The sequence below is a fragment of the Monodelphis domestica genome, chromosome 1, assembly GCF_027887165.1.
Source record: "Monodelphis domestica isolate mMonDom1 chromosome 1, mMonDom1.pri, whole genome shotgun sequence".
NCBI classification, from domain to species: Eukaryota; Metazoa; Chordata; class Mammalia; order Didelphimorphia; family Didelphidae; genus Monodelphis; species Monodelphis domestica.
In genome coordinates, this window is record NC_077227.1 from 124,802,870 (window position 1) to 124,807,558 (window position 4,689).

Below are 4,689 nucleotides of genomic sequence, written 5' to 3' on the forward strand. Positions count from 1 at the left end.
GGAAAATGCAGCACAGAAAAATTACTTATTCAAAGTCATACAATGGCAATGCAGATTAGAATTTGAGTCTCAGACCCCGTACACTAAACTTGCCTCCCCTAGATTTCAATAGATTTCCTGGAATATGTGGCCACAAGTAAGATTGGAGGCAATGATGCTATTTAAATTTTAGTTTCTATTATTATTAATGATTATAAACAATAAGGAAAGTCGTTTAATTTCCCAGTGGTCTATGTAACTGTTTAAGACTAAGTTGAAGAGCAGATGCCAATTTTACTGGTATGGAGTGCCTTATTTTTATGAGCTTCTTGAACTGATGAAATCATGTTAAAGTTTGTTTTGTTTTGTTTTCTATGATAATTTTTATTTCTTCTTATAAGAATCATCCATTCAGATCTTTGCCTATTATCAAATCTTTGACCACTTGTGTTTGGTTAACAGTTCTTAATTTTATGTGTATGTCAATTATCAATTAATTTTGAAGGATTTTTTGAACAATTTTTTATCAGAAATGCTTGATGGAAATATTTTGCCAGCACATAATTTCATTCTTATTTTGGATAAACTAATTTTGCTCATGCAAAAGCTTTTTAGTTTTATAAATTAAAATGTTCTCTTCTGCCTTTTATAATCATCACTGTTCCATGTCTTGTTGTGAGTTCTTCCCCATCCCCGGTTGTAAAACATGTTATCTTCCATTCTCTCTTTTTATGATGTAACCTTTTGTATATAAATAGATTATTGATTCATTTGGTCTTCATTATTATATCTAGTATAACATGCCAGTCTAACCCTATTTACTGTCCATCTATTTTTATTTTTTCCCTAGCAGCTATTATTGAATAAAGACTCTCTTCCAACAAGAAGTTTCTATTAGATTTTTTAACACTTGAATATTGTGCTCATTTGCTTCTAGGTCTTGCTTATCTAGTATATTCCACTTTTCCATTTAACCAATAACATTTTTGATACTGATTTATAACATAATTTGATAGCAAATGATGCTAGAATACTTAATTCATACTTCATGTTCCTGTGTTGGTGTGAATGTGTTAGAAGATCAAGGAAGTTCCCTTTAAGAGTTCAATTTTATGATGAGCCTTTTGAATGTATCATTCTAAATAGACTGTAAAAATCTCCTTGTCACAGTGACTAAAAATATACTATAGTTAGAAAGTTTATTTGGAGCTTCCTCAAACATGAGTTTGATTGAAGATGGCCTCAAGTTCAATTTGTTGACTAGACTTTAGGAAGAAGAGAATCTTATTGTACCAGCTACCCCAATATAAATGAGACTTCATTGTGGAGTCAGGTTTTCTTTTACCTTTTTCCTTCTTTCACCTTGGAGAGATTCTTAGTATGCACTTGTTAGGGAAGGGAAGGAGGGGAAAAGAAGAGAAAGGGGGAAACAAGCATATTTTATGTGTTGAGAATTATACTAAGCACTTTCCAAATATCTCATTTGATTTCTACTCTGGGAAATAGGCCCTTTTATAATTCTCATTTTACAGTTAAGGAAACTGAGGCAGAAAGTATTTAAGTGATTCACAGGGGCTGTCTGCTACTATCTGAGATCAGATTTGAATTCAGGTCTTTCTAACTCCAGATTCAGTGATCTTACCATCATAATACCCCAGTGGGGTAAGGGAGATGCTACATTTGCTTACTTGTGACTAAAAGAAAGTTTCTAGACCCTAATATCATGGGACCTTTTGCTTTTTTCTCCTTTTCTGAGAAGTAAATTTAAAGATTTATGTTTTTTCTCATGTCAAGACATAAGCAATAGACAAAAAGTGTTAGAGTTCAAGGTCAAATGGCAGGAGCAGGCAGAAGCTTCTCCAGTTGACCCATGAAAGGGGTCCCAAGATAATTTCATTTCTGGCCCCTGTCTCATTATTAGATTGTCATTAGATTGAGAACTCTTTGATAGCAAGGATTGCTTTTACGAGTCTAAGTTATTTGGATGGTTTTGGCCCAATGGGAAGAGAATCACATTCTTGAGAGGGAAACTCAACTCATAAAATGGCACTGCAAGTCTAGGGGCCAAGAAGACTAACTAGTCCCTTTGAAAAAGAAATTTAATAGAATGTTTAGATGGTTGCCTCCAATTAACAGCCCCATGTTCAGTTCCCTCTGAAGGAAAACTAACTCACAAGTGTCACTTAATGACTTTAGGACCCCATATTATAATAGGAATTATCTGAAATGGAGAGGAATTGTTCTAATTGTCAATAGGTCATTGTGAATCACTGATGTGTTTTTGGCATGATTTGGGGGCTCTTTTGAGTCTTTTGTAGATTTTGTGAAATGAAGGTGGCCCTATGCCAAATAAATATATTTGCTAAGATAATATCATCAGTAATATGGAAGAATATTTATTTTCTACAAACCTCTCCAACTTAAAAAGTTTCATAAGGAGCAGCTGGGTGGGTCAGTGGATTGAGAGCCAGGCCTAGAGAAAGGAGGTCCTATGTTCAAATCTGGCCTCAGACACTTCCTATCTGTGTGATCCTAGGCAAATCACTTATCCCCCATTGCCTAGCCCTTACCACTCTTCTGCCTTGGAACCCATACACAGTATTAATTCTAAGACAGAAGGTAAAGATTTAAAAAAAATAAAAAGGTTTCATAAATAATTATGGACCAGGTACAGAGCAAATAAAGCAGAATGTACAAGATAAGAAGACAGAAAGCCTCATGGTGTAAAAATCTTATGAAATAGCACTGAATAACTGTCATACTTCAAGCTCCCACTCAGCATTTCCCTCTCCTTTCCACATTAACTTCAGTCAAAAAAAAAAAACACAGACATAAATCAGGCTCTATCTGTCAAAGGGCTGGCATTTCTTCTATTATAATGATTCAACATGAACTATCCCCTTTTCCCTCCATACTCTGTATAGGTGAACACTACAAAAAAAGGCAGAAGATACTGATATGCCTGCCCATCTACATAAGGGAAAAAGAGAGAAACCAGAGGAAGGAAGACAATTACCATCTTGTTAAAAGGAAAAGAGCTTCCTTACAGAGTGATAATTAATTTGAGCAGGGGTCAGCAGATTCTAACGAGGCCCCTGAAAGGTAAGAACTTTTTTTTTTTACTTTTGTATTGTATTGAAAAATGTAAAAAACATTTTTAGCTCCCAAGCCATACAAAAAGAGACAGAGGGCCAGATTTGGCCCTGGCCAGTTTGCCAACTCCTGGACTAGAAGATCTGAGTGAGATGTACATTTTCAGAAATAACCAGCATGTTGATTTGTTTGAATTGACTGCACTTATTTGCACTAGAGAAGACTTTGGGGTAGGGGTGGAATAGAGAATTAATACATAATAAGAGTAATACAAAAAACAAGAAAGAAGAGAAAAAAATCAATTAAATATTTAAAAGAACTTCTGACCAAGATAGCTGCCTAAATGCAACCTTTACTCAAGACCTACACCAGGAAAAATCCAAAATTCACACCAAATCAATTATCATATCAAGAAATCCAAGATGAAAAGGTGGTATATAACTTATACCATAGGATTACAGCAAGCTGTCAATGTACCTGTGGAAAGTGGAGAAGCTTTAAAAAGAGAGAGACTATAGAAAAGTGACTTGGGAATATAAAAAATAAAAGACTGAAAGACCAAAAGTCTAAGAAAGGCAGCCTGAGTGTAAATGTAAGTCCCAAGGAAATATACCAAAGAGAGATTCATTCATACAGAAAGGAAAAGGAGTACAAAGAAACATCAGGATAGCATGTTATACTATTGTACTATATAGAGAAATGAACCACAAATCCCTGATGAAAAAGACAAATTTATAGATTGTCAATGATTAAAATCACACAAGAAAAAACTATATAAGATTCAAAAGAGAAACAAATAATTTAAAATAAGATATTAGGAATTAAATTTTCAAAATAGGCCTTTAAATGCAGAATTAAAAAGAAAATCAGATAAAAAATATAATATATAAAATGAAGAAAACACACACACACAAATGAGATTTTTGAAGGTAAAAATGCAGAAATCTTAGTAGAAGAGACTTGTACCAAAAGGTAATGATAAAAGTAAAAAATAGCACATGAACTCTCTAGAAACCAAAACTGAAGACTAGATGCATGGGGATAATCTAACTAACACTGATCTCTTGAAAAAAAAGATGAAAAATAAAAAGGCCTCCATACCACTTTTGGGGGAAAATATAGGAAAATTCCTCAGAATTTTTAAATACAGGTAACAAATTTTACACTTAAATAACTTTTTAAAAAGCTTAATCATTGGTAACAGTTTTTAATATGAAAAATTCTAAAATGAAAAGCTAGGCTTACTTGCAATAGAGAAGCATGAGAAGCTTTCCCAATAATGACAGAGGTAAAACAAAGATACTCCTTTCCAATTATGCCATTTGACATAGTTATAAAATGCCATCAATAACATTAAGGCAAGAAAAGAAATTAAATGCATAAACATTCACAAAAGGAAAAGATAGTTATTGTTACTTGCAGATGACAAGATGATTTTCATAGAAATTCCTGGAGAACCAGACAAGAATCTTTCAAAATAACTACAAAGTGCATAAAATATTTTGAAGGCAATCTACCAAGACAAAATGAAGTTATAACACTCATGGCTGAATAATGCCAATGTAATAAAAATGACAATAGTTACTAAATTAACTGGGAGGGAAATCAATGTAATAC